The following is a 13,136-nucleotide window of genomic DNA, read 5'->3' as shown; positions in this document are numbered from 1 at the left end:
GTATTTGTTTTTCTCCTTCTGACTTACTTCACTCTGTATGACAGACTCCAGGTCTATCCACCTCATTACAGACAACTCAGTTTCATTTCTTTTTATGGCTGAGTAATATTCCATTGTATATATGTGCCACATCTTCTTTATCCATTCATCTGTCGATGGACACTTAGGTTGCTTCCATGTCCTGGCTATTGTAAATAGAGCTGCAATGAACATTGTGGTTCATGACTCTTTTTGAATTATGGTTTTCTCAGGGTATATGCCCAGTAGTGGGATTGCTGGGTCGTATGGTAGTTCTATTTGTAGTTTTTTAAGGAACGTTCATACTGTTTTCCATAGTGGCTGTATCAGTTTACATTCCCACCAGCAGTGCGAGAGGGTTCCCTTTTCTCCGCACCATCTCCAGCATTTATTGTTTCTAGAGTTTCTGATGATGGCCAATCTGACCGGAATACACCTCAATTTTTAATTTCTTGATTCATCATCTTGGGACAACAACTCTGACCTCATGTCATATGAAATGAAGAAATTAGCATGCCTATGTTTCTCTCCACCTTTTCACATACTCTTTACCTCCTAATATCACCAAAGTTATAATATTTGCGTTCAGTTTTTATCATAATTAAGTCATTCGTGCTTGGTCTATAGATTGATTCTAAAAATTGAAAACCCATTTCTATTCAGATGACTATGTAGTCATATTAAGGCGGTTCACCACAGGACCAAGTTGTGTAATTAGACTTTATAGGATGAGGTATAATTCTGTCACTAAACCTGTGTGCCAGTGAAAAATATTGAAAACTTGAAAAATATTCCAAGTTTTAATATCAAATGAATTCTCTTTCTTATGTTCCATGAATTCTTTAGAATGAGATCACCTTCTATTTTTCATAATGACTTTCTTATACAGCTTTTTATTTTTCCTGGTGCTGCTGATTGCTTTTTTTTTTCTTATTAGTTAAAGCGCTTTATGCTTTCACCTTTCATCCAACCTTATATTAATTATGTTACAAGGGAATCTACCTTCTTTTAAAGACATTCTCTTGTTCTGTGATTGCTTTTTATACCTACTGTATACCATTCTCCTGGATAAGGTCCACTGTTTCTTGGATCTCATTTTCTTCTCTTTTTTTTTTGTTTCAGTTTCTATTTTGCTAAAGTACAGTCAGTCCTCCATATTCACAGGTTCTGCACCCTGAGATTCAACCAAGCTCAGATGCAAAATATTTGGGAAAAAATTCCAGAAAGTTCCAAAAAGCAAAACTTGAATTTGCCACATGCCAGCAAATATTTACATAGCATTTACACTGTATTTACAACTATATGCATAGCACTTACATTGTATTAGGTATTGTAAGCAATCTAGAGATGATTTAAAGTATATGCGAGGATGTGCATAATTTATATGCAAATACTGTGCCATTTTAGATAAGGGACTTGAGCATCAGTGGATTTTGGTATCCATGGGGGATCCTGGAACCAATCCACTGCAGATACTGAAGGGTGACTCTACATCCTATTTCTTCAGAAAGGCTTCATGGGCAGTAAACTTTCACATTCTTTGTATGTCTGAAACTGTTTTTATTTCATTATTATACTTGGTTGATGGTTTAGGTATAGAATTTCAGGTTCAAAATAATTTTTCTTCAAAAATTTTAAGATATGACTTTAATATTTTTTAGCATCCACTGCTATTAATTTGAAGACTGATGCCAATCTTACTCCCATTCTTTTGTAGATGACTTGCCTCCATCTTTCTAAAAGCTTTTTGTATCTTCTCTTATCCTTGGATGAAACTTTGATTTTAAGATTGGTGACTTTCTTCAGTTCTTATAAATTTCTTCTAATAGTTTCTCCCATTTATTTTCTCTCCTCTATTTTGGGAAAACTTATGAGGTGAATGTTGCACATCCTGGATTGATATTCTATGTCTCTTAACTTTATTATTTGATATTTCATGTCTTTACATTTTTTTGTTCTTTGTTCCAAGAGACTTTGACTTTTTTCAGGCATGTTATTGACTTTTTTATTGGGCAATACCATTTTTTTAATTTCAATAATTCATTTATTCATTCACTCATTGGTCAGTCACTTGTTTAGTAAATGTTTGTTGAGCCTTCGGTATGTGCCTGGCATTCTTCTAGGGGATACAGCAGTGAACAAAACCTGCAAAGTATCTTTCCTTTTGATGAGAGAGGAGGTAAACAATAAACAAATGAACAAGTGGATACATAGTATGTCAGATGGAAAGTGCTATGGAAAAAATTAAGGCAAAATAAGGTGGATAGGGAATACTGAGGATGGAGATGGATGGTTTTATTTTATAGGATAGTCAGGCTAGACCTCACTGAAGAGTGAACATCTTCATGTGATATGTGTGAAGCAAGGGAGGGAACTTCATGGAACTGCAGCAGGAAGAGCAAGTGCAAAGGCCCTGAGGTAAGAGCTTCCTTGCTCTCTGACCCCTTTCCATAATAGCCCAAAAAGGCATTTGGGGGGGCGGGGATTCATAAATATATCTAAAATTTTAAGCTACCCATGTTTTGTTGCATTGGAGACTGTCACGGGATTTGCAACTAACTTTCTAGGCTCTAAAATAAATGAAAACTTATGCATATTTTCAACCAAATAAACCTATACTGAGAAGTTCCTCAGGGCCAGGCACCAAGTGAGGTGCTGGAGATACAAAGATAAATAAGTCATAGTCTTTACCCTGAGTGTAAACAAATAACTAATATGTAAGACAGCAAATGCTTATTGGATTTATGGACAAGGTAACTGGGAATGTGAATATCTGATCCCATCGTAATGCTACTGGTGATACCTGATCTTGTAGTGATGCTACTGGTAAGAGGGTAAAGTCTGGCAGGAGAGATTCAGAGAGGAGAGGAGATGAAGACTGAATAAGATTTTGCTAAGGGAAAGGTAAGGAGAGCATTCCAAATGGCAGTTACCATGTGTAATACCCAGAAACAAACAGAGCATTCCCATCAAGAGATTTTATTCAATGCAGTCTAGTTTCTGTAGGTCTCAGGGTAGCATAAGCCTATTAATTTACTTTTTCCCTGAAAAAGAAAGCCTAAGAAAAAAGGATTTATAAAGTAGCAGGACCAGAGGAGGACCCTCAGCAAACGGTCACCGTACATGGCTGTCTTCTGATTTTTATTTTTATTTTATCTATTTTTTGGCTGTACCACACAGCTTACGGGATCTTAGTTCCCCTACCAGGGACTGAACCCGGGCTTTTGGCAGTGAAAGCATGGAGTCCTAACCACTGGACTGCCCTGGAACTCCCTGATTTTTAAAACATATACTTGCCAAGTATGTGTGGCCTTGGATTGGGAGAGGCATGTGAGACAGAGAACCCGGAACTGGATTAAATATCAGGAGTTTGTGGTCTAACACCGGTAGCTTTGGTCAGATTACTTTCCCATAGTTACGTCTACTTGAGTTTGAAACAATTAATTGTATAACATTTCCAAATATTTGAATGTTGTTCCTCTGCTGTGCCAATGCTCCCCTTCCTACAACTTCTATCAGCTAGGCCTAGTTTGATGCATTTGAAATGAACTACTTCCTCTTCTACATTACAGCCCTTTACATATTTAAAAATAGCAGTAGAGATCATTGTAGTAGTGGAATCACATAGAGCTGGATGGAACCTTAGCTATCATCTGGTCCAGTGGAAGAAACTTCTCTACAGCATCCCTGCTGGCTGGTCCTACGGATCCAGTGCTTTTCCAGGCTCTCATTTCTTCTTTGAACGGCTCCACATGTTCAAAAGCTCTCTAAATGCTCAAAAGCACTTCATCATTTTGATCTGAAATATGCTTTCCCGTAATGTTTATCTACTGATCCAAGTTCTGTGACACTTGCCTATTATGCGGCCATTTCAATTCCAACAATGAAATATTATAATGTCTGCTGCAGGGAGACAAGGCAGGATTCATCAGAGCTATCATAAACAAACTCTCCAGTTCCTTTCATATGCAAAGCATTTCACTTTCAAAGCATTTTCTGTCTCTATTATCTCATTTTATTTTTCAGCATCTCAATGAGAAAAGACCATAGGCAACAGCACGGAGAGATGCCTAGTTCCGTGAAGATTACTGCTACGTTTAGTAACACGGACAAGGATGGGAGAGAAATAATCAAGAAGGAAATGTGTCAGAAGGTGCTCAGTGTTCTGATGCCGCCATTCTTTGGAATCCTGCTTGCTGATATGTGGAAATATCAGCGCCTCAAGATAATGCAATGCACCAGGGCTACTCCTTACTGCTCCTATTTCACGCCAGAGTCACAAGTCTCTGGGGTCAATGGCATTCAGGATGAAATTAAACATCAGACGCTTCTTCATATCTTCTCTATAGATATGCTACAGAAGGCTCTCTGGTGAGATGCTCGTTCTTCTTGAGATACCCAAATTAACAGACTCCAGAAATATGCAGAGATAAAATTCTAATCCGCATTCAATCTCTTGATCTTTGTTGGTCTTGGGCCAGTTACATGAGCAGCTTGGTTAGACCTGAAGGGAAGCGGGTTGTCCTTTCTTTCAGGCAATGGGCATGAGAAATACCTTAAGAATTCAGTTGTGCAGGATCTCATGTGGAGTTCAGGAAACCTGGAACACCTTTCTGTGAACTACTGTATCAGACCTCAGGGATTCCTTTAGTTTCCCAATCACGGGTGAATCGAGTCTCCCATCCATTTTCATCGGCTACAGTGGAAAAACATTGTCTCTTCCTAGCTTCCCTTGGATGTGGAACACAAAATCTTTACTGGACCCTTTAAAAGAGGAAGAGATTTATGTTTCTATTTCTGGTCCAAAGAAAATGAATGTGCCTTTTACATTTTCTCATAGACTCTCTCTGGTTGGAGCCTTCGAGAAAGCAGAGACTTATTTCAAGTTCCGGGAGTCAGTTTCTACACCAGGGGCTCGGAGCTCAGATGAGCCCGGTGGTGGGAACACACATAGAAGTACCTGCCTTGTGTTTGGGGCTCAAAAACAGACCTTGTAGAGCAGGAGACTGGTGCTGAGTTTGCAGAAGTGGGGAAGAGGCCAACCACCCATCTTCTGATGAGCAGATCAAAGGCATCACATTTCATTGTTTCAGGGGAAAGGAAATGGAAGAATAAAGGGAAAGCAAATCGAGGAATGAAGGGAAAGGGGAAATCCCTCTCATATGGAGTGTCCATAGTAAGCAATGAGGAGGAGTTAAACTGTGTGTTGTATGATTTATGTATCAGAAGTCTTCCTCTTAAACTTTCTAGAAATTAAGTATATAATCTTTAGTTCATGGATGAGAAAACCAGTGCCCAGAGACCTTTCCTCCAAACACACAACTAGTTAGTCAGACTAGGAACTGAACACAGGTCTTATGATTCTTTTGATTGCTAGAAGAGTCAGTATAAAATGAAGGCTCAATCTTGTGCTAAATTTCTAGACTTTTTAGGAATACATGTGAACATACCAGACAAAATACTGTAAAGGCAACTGTTTATGGCATTAAAAGTAGGTTAAGAAAAACTGGGCTAAAATATTATGTGTAATATGATCTATTTTATTTTTTATAAAATAAAAAATACCTATCTATATAGAAAGACTGGAAAGAAATTATCCATGGAAATGTTATTACTGGCTATCTCTGGAAGGGGAGGGGAGCGTTATAGATAAATTTAATCTTCTGTTTTTATTTTTTCCATATTTCTCCAGTTTTAAACAGTAAACATAGATTACTTTTGGATTAAAAAGGATAATAAGTACCTGGAAAAAGACAGAAGGAAAAATTGTTCTTGGAGTCAAGGTTAAAGTCCTTGAATTTCAATCTTGGAGAATGATTTAAGAGTAAGAGCATACTTTCAATATAAATTATTTACTCTAGGCTTCCTTGAATTTTGATCACCGAGAGAGCTGACCTCTACAATCTGAACAAGTACCAGCCCTTCCGTACCTCTGATCCATCAGAGGATTTTGCCCTACTCTGAGCTAGAAGTAACAATGCTTTTTTCACTTTTACTGTTTTTGTTTCTTTTGGCCCTTTTTAGAAGTATCTGTTATCCAAACACCCAACATTTCTAAAAACTCACCTCTGAAATGCCACCAAAATAAGATAAAAGGTCGTGCACCGTATCCTGCTGTGCTCTGGTCAAGGATGAGCTGTGATGTAGGTTGCAAGAGACAGCCCTTCATTAGGTAATGAGCCAGATTCTCTCAAGTCAGAAGCAAGGTCAGCATCTTTGCTATTCCACATGCTTTCTGGATGGTGCAAAGATTGAGTTCAAGCTTTTGTGATTTCCTTAGCTGGTTCTTTGAAAAAAAAAAAATGGTGCTATAAGTAACTCATTTGTATGCTTACTGGGGTGCTAGAATACTGGATTGTACAACCAAAGTATTTCTTTCCATTCTTCATGCTCATCCCATATTCCAAATTAACATTGGGATCCCGTTTCTACACACCTCTATGCTGTGAAGAGTTTTCTGTGTCCAACAGCCATTGATAAGAATGAGTGAGCTGTTTCAGGGAGTTTTTAGATCTGCAACTCTTAGAAAACAAACTAGGAGGGAAATAAAACCCAAAAGTCTAGATTCAGTCCAGCAATCACAAGTCAATTGCCTCCATCTTACTTATTCTTAAGGAAAAACAAGATGAAGGATGTATTGCGGCAACTACTCAAATGGTAAAGGAAAAACACACCAGCTGTAGACTGAATTAACCCAGATAACAGACAAAAAGAAATCTGGTGTGAAGTGGTGACTCATTCTGTCTGTTTACACAGCCTGAGTCTTCTGGTTAATTGTCAGTTCTTCACTTCACTCTGTGCTATGTAAAAGGTAAATTATTCTTCTGACATGTTTGTTTTGATTGAAAAAAAAGTTCATGTTGAAACAGTGGTGTGATGTGTACTCTAGGGACAGAGTTGGGTGCCAGAATTTGGTATCATGTTCTGTGACAACAGCAGGAGCAATGGGAGAAAAATTAAAGATCAAAGAACCAAAGATAAGAAATTATGGGTAAATTGGATCGTATATAGACAGCATTCAAATATCCATCTATCCATCTGTTCATCCACCCATCCATCCATCCATCCACTCATTCATTCATTCCCCCCATCGGATACTCATATAGCCTTCACTTTAGATTTCTGGCACAGTGATAAGCATTGCAGGAACAGTGTGAATGAGGTTGATCCATTTCTTGCTCCCATGATTTTACAATAAACAAAGAAGATGGACATTACACAAATAATTACCACCTAAGTTTTGCTACAAATGAGAAAGTGGTACACTATTAAAATATATAATGAGATGACATAGTCCAGTGAGAGAAGGGAGATGGCGGTGGTCAGAGAAAGCCTCTTTGCAGAGGTAGAATTCAGGTCAAAACCAGATGTAGATGAATGTCTGAGGCATCTGGATATTCCTAGCTTGTCTCCTTGGTCCCTGAGTTCAGGGAATATCTTGGCTATGTTGAGGAAAAAGGGAAGTATCCAGGATAAAGATGTCAGCAGCAAACCTGGCATTTGGTTGAAATGGTGTTCCAAAAAAAGCTCAAAAAGAAACCAATCTACTACTAATCATTCTTGAGCACCGGGCCAAACTAATGAGTACGTTAACAACTGATGAATGTGGCTTTCCATAAATTTCTCAATGCCTTTATGGCTGTGGCTGACTGTGGTTACTGGACTTTCGTTCCTAAGCATGCTTTGAAACAGCAAAATCCATGATGATTTTTGTGGTACATGAATTGTTCTTTCCTCTCCCTGGTTTACTGGCGACTGAGCTATCAACTGAATCCCCAGGCATTTGGTGTGAAAAAGAGAGAACTATTCCATCAATGGTTCAATTAACCTGAATTTTGCTCCTTCAGTACTGGTTCCTCTAGCTGCAAACCTAGACTTAGACTCACCCAAGAGGCTTAATATGCAGCTGATAATGGTTCCTACAGAAAGGCTAATCATTTAGCTTCGAAGATTTATGGTGAATTTATCTATTAGCATTCTCTTAACCAAGAGATTAATTTCTCTGATTCTGTATTCTTACCTAAAAGGTGATGCAGAATCCCTAAAGATCCTTCCCAGCTCATGAACTTATGGCTTCTAGAATTTTTGGTCATGATAGTTCTGTTCAGGGAAGCATATCTCGTCTGAGCAGATACTACTGAGTTAGGCCAGACATAGGGCATGGGAAGAGAGATGTCTAAGGCACAAAGAGAGTGGGAGGTTGGTGCTTACTTCCTGAGCACCTTGGAGAAAGCAGAGTTTGGGCTGCCTTCCAGAAGCCCTTACAGCCTCCCATGAAGGGGGCAGTTTCGGGCCACTTTATCCTGATAGGTCAGGAAATGTATTAAAGGGCTCAGCGTCCCTCCAAGGAAAGTTGTTTGCCTTCAATATTAACCCTTCTTCCCCCACTACCCCTATATTGTCCTTTTCCCGTCCCTCTCCCCACTGGTAACCACTAGTTTGTTCTCTGTATCTGTGAGTCTACTTCTTATTTTGCTTTATTCACTAGTTTATTGTATTTTTTAGATTCCACACATGTGATATCAGACAGTGTTTGTCTATCGCTGTCTGACTTAATTCTGAGCTTAATGCCCTCCAAGTTCATCCATGTTGCTAAAATTTCATTCTTTTTTATGGCTGAGTAGTATTCCATTGTTAGTATATACCACAGGTTCTTTATCCATTCATCTGTTGATGGACACTTAAGTTGCTTGCATACCTTGGCTATTGTAAATAGTGCTATGAACATTGGGGTGCACGTATCTTTTCAAATTAGTATGTTAGTGTTATTATGGGATTATATGAAATCATGTGTGTGAAACTTTTGAAAATTGTAAAGCGCTATAGAATTCAAGGAATCTTTCATTCAAAAAAAAAAAAAAAAAAAGAAAGAAATTGGTTTGCCTTCTAAATCAGGACTAGAAAACATGGTTGGAAGCTTCAAAGAGTAACCCTGTTGTAGTCCTGGGAAGGTGGGCCTGACCGCAAGACCGGGCTTGATCTGTAATCAGTACACAGTTTCAAAGGGAAAAATGAATGTGGTCAATGTTACTTGGTGTAACCCACCAAGACCCAGCTGCCGCTGTCCTTCTAGAGACTCAGGAGGATCCCTCTCTCATCAGGCAGGTCCTCATTGCATTACTGGGTGCTGCATCCGTCTCTTTTCTCCTGATCAGCACCCCGGCACTCCAGCCAGGAGGAAAAATCAGCTTGTGGGCTTTCCTCTGAGGATTCACGGCATGTGGAGAGGATGACACTGGGCTGGAAAATAGAAGCCATGGGTCTAGCCCTGGCCTTGCTGTTGATAACGATGGTTAGTATTTATTGAGTAAAACCTCGATGAATTCAATACTTAGCACTCACTACCCTGAGGTGTATATATCACTGTCCTCATTTTACATATGGGGAAAACAAAGACCAGAAATTTTAAATGAAATGCCCATGGTAACATAAAAGGGCTGGGATTCAAATCGCAGCAATTTAACCTCAGAGTCTCTGCTATCACACTGTGCTCTTCTGTCATCTTAGACCAATAAAGTCACATATTTAAAAATAAAATGTGCTTCTTTCCTTCACCTGAATGGAACAGAACAGTGTATGAAAATCAGAAAACACAGACATATAAGAAGAATAAAACAAAAAAGTCTCCCATGCCACCAGAAATGACTACTTAATACTTAGGGGATTTGTGCATTCAGATCTCAAAAAAATGATGTCATCCTGCAGGATATTTTGACCTGTCAAGCCATAACTCTGTATACTCAACCAGTCCATATGAATGTGCGTTATGTTAAGGGAGTTTGCTGAGGAGGCACTTAATGTCGTATAGGGATGTCTGCCCTTCGAGGGTCACATTCTAGTTGAGGAGATAAGGCGGGAAAGACATGAGAGGGAGAGATGAACAACTTCCATAGCACGGTGTGACAACATATGAGCAAGATGATGTCTGCATGAAAAAGTGCAGGAAGAGGAGGCTGGGGTGTTGGGGAGACACAGAGGAAAAAACACTTGAGCTGGAACTGATGAGATACAATGAAGCATTAAGACTTGGTTGCTGAAATGAACGAGGTCGCTCAGATGGGGCCAACATAGAAAGTTGACCCCAGTAAATGCACTGCCAAGTGTTTGATAGCAAGTTGCAGGAAAATACATATAATGTGTATTTTATACACGGAAAAGATACAGGAAAAAGGTCTAGGGGGCTGCACATCCAATTGTAAACAATAGTTAACTCTTCCATGTGAGATTGGGTGAAAGGGGGCAGGGATGGTGAGTTCCAGTTTTTAATTCAACCTCTTCCGTATTGTTTGAATAAGCTAGGACCACATATTAATTGTGTGATTAAAAACTGAGATTTAAAAATGACTTGGTAGGAGCTCCACTGACAGAGGGAAAAAGTAAAGGTATTTTGACGGAGGAGGGAATGGGGGCAGAGTGACAAATATACAGAGAAAGGAATAGAGTCCAAGAAGGAGGTGACTAGAGATGGGTTTTCAGTGGGCTGTAGTGTGTCATACAACCATCCACTCTGGCTCTTCGTGAATTTGGAATCTAAAGGATGCTTGGAACTTTGTGAATTTATGGAATCTAAAGGATGCTCGGTGGGCCCAAGAGAACGAGTTTGGTGACGCACGTTCCACAAGCTTTATCTAAGCTACTTTGCAGGATGTCCATCTGGGGTCCTACCCCCAGCTCCAAATGTCAAATACCTCATCAAGAACTAGGAAACAACAGAAAGCTGGTTCGAGCCCTGTTGAAGTGGCCCATCTTGCAGGGGTGCGGGGTGCTGGGAGGACCCTGCCAAGAAGCCCAGCCTCTCCACAGGCTCCCTGGTGCACAGAAGGACCCACACCTGGGGGCCAGATGTGCATGTACCCGTACGTGTGCCACAGCTGATCCATCTGTGGCACAAGACAAAGGCTTGGCTTCTGATTATGGAAAGGAGATAGATTTGTTACAAAGTGCATAAGAAGTTTCAGAGCTGGGGCGCGAAGAGACAAAGGTTCTCTGCTCTTTGCTTTCCTTTCATCTTGTAGTCTGCGGCCTCTTCCATATTTGGTGACGACTGCACTTGTAAAGGTATCTGGCTTTTACCCCTGCTCAGTTTTTGTAATTTGTTTAGGTACTGCTTCCCTGTGTACATGGAGTCTTCTGAAGCATCAGAAGTTTTTTCCAAGGGAGTTGGAAGGAAAGAAGAGATAATATGTGAATGCAATAAAGGGAGATTTCGTTTTGTTTCTCGTTACATTGAAAGCCATTGCTCAGTTCAGAGTTACCTCTTTTTGTGTGTTGACAGTGGTGTAAAGAATCATTGCATATGACATGTACACGCGGTTATATTTAAAATAGATAACCAACAATATAGCATAGGGAACTCTGCTCAGTATTCTGTAATAACCTAAATGGGAAAAGAACTTGAAAAAGAATAGATACACGTATATGTAGAACTGAATCACTTTGCTGTACACGTGAAACTAACACAACACTGTTAATCAACTATGCTCCAATATAAAATTTAAAAAAAAGAATCATTGTAGATCGTTGTGAAGGGCATTCCTGCATCTTGGGGGTTGGGGTGGGAGCGGGGGAAGGTTGATGGTGGAAGGGCTGAGCATCCTGGCAAGGCTAAGATTCTGGGAATTCAATTCCACATTTTTCCTCTTAGGAGATACTAACTTGCGATGCGGCTTGCTATGCTGAGAAAAGAAAAAAGATTTCTTCACAGTAAAAACAGCAAAGAGCTTGGTGGTAATTATTCTCCATTCATTCAGGCCCTATTCCAACTGGGTCTAAATGATATTGAAACTACCATCCTTTAGGCTGGGCTATGAAGATACTCTTTCAGGTAAGTAAACAATTAAAAAAATATTTTATTGACGTATAGTTGATTTACAACGTTGTGCTAATTTCTGCTGTATAGCAAAGTGATTCAATTATACATAAATATAAAAGTATATATTTTCATCTTCTTTTCCATTCTGGTTTATCTCAGGAGATTGGCTAGAGTTCCCTGTGCTGTGCAGTAAGGCCTGGTGGTTTGTCGGATCTATATGTGATGGCTTGCGTCTGCTAACCCCAGGCTCCCAGTCTATCCCCCCTCACCTCCCTCCCGCTTGGCAACCACAAGTCTGCTCTCTATGTCTGTGAGTCTGTTTCTGAATAAACAATTCTTTTAACATAAATCTTTCACATGAGAGCCACAGGTATACATGTCCCTGAGGTCACTGGGCTTTAGTTTTTTTTCTTGAAGATCTTAAGCTATAGAGTCATCTCAACTGAGGTCCTTCTCCATAGAATGTGATATTGCAGAGCATGGAAAAGAACACCCAATGTTGCCTTTCCAGTTTACTGTTTCGATAGTCATCCAGTTATACAGTAATTACAATAACCTCGTGCGGTTGGGCTGGTGTTATTAGCCCCTGTTTGATGGATGATAGAGCTGAGGGCTCTGTGAGGTGGAGGGAGAGCCTGTGCCCCTCCTGTGAGTTCAGACCTCTTTCTTTTCTTTTTTCTTTTAAACAGAGGCCATTTCAGGTCTTGTTGCCACATGGTGGCTTTTTTTTTGTTGGCTGCATGGCATTAGGGATCTTAATTTCCCAACCAGGGATGGAACCTGTGCCCCACTCCCACTCCTGCACCCCTCACCCGCAGTGGAAGTGCGGGGTCTTAACCACTGGACAGCCAGGGAAGTCCCAATACCCTATTCTTCTGGGGATCATTTACCTTTACCATTGCCCTGTACCATTCACGTGGAGGAGAAAGCCTTTTCTCTGCGGATGGCCTACTTAACCCTAATGCTATACATATTTCCTTCAGGACAGTATATTTATGTTTTTTCTTTGGTAAAATATACATAACTTAAAATTTACCACTTAACCATTTTAAGTGTACAGTTCAGTGGCATTAAGTAACTGTCACCACCACCCAGATCCAGAACTTTTTCATCATCCCGAACTGAAACTCTGTTTGCATTAAACCCTAATCGCCATTCCCTTCAGAGCCTGGTAAACTCTATTCTATTTTCTGTCTTTATGAATTTGATTATTTTAGATGGCTCATATAAGTGGAATCATACAACATTTGTCCTTTCACGTCTGGCTCATTTCATTTTGCACGTTACCCTCCAGGTTCATCCATGT

This window comes from Physeter macrocephalus, chromosome 16 (genome assembly GCF_002837175.3).
Source record: "Physeter macrocephalus isolate SW-GA chromosome 16, ASM283717v5, whole genome shotgun sequence".
In the NCBI taxonomy this organism is placed as follows: Eukaryota; Metazoa; Chordata; class Mammalia; order Artiodactyla; family Physeteridae; genus Physeter; species Physeter macrocephalus.
Note: the sequence above shows the minus strand (reverse complement) of the source record.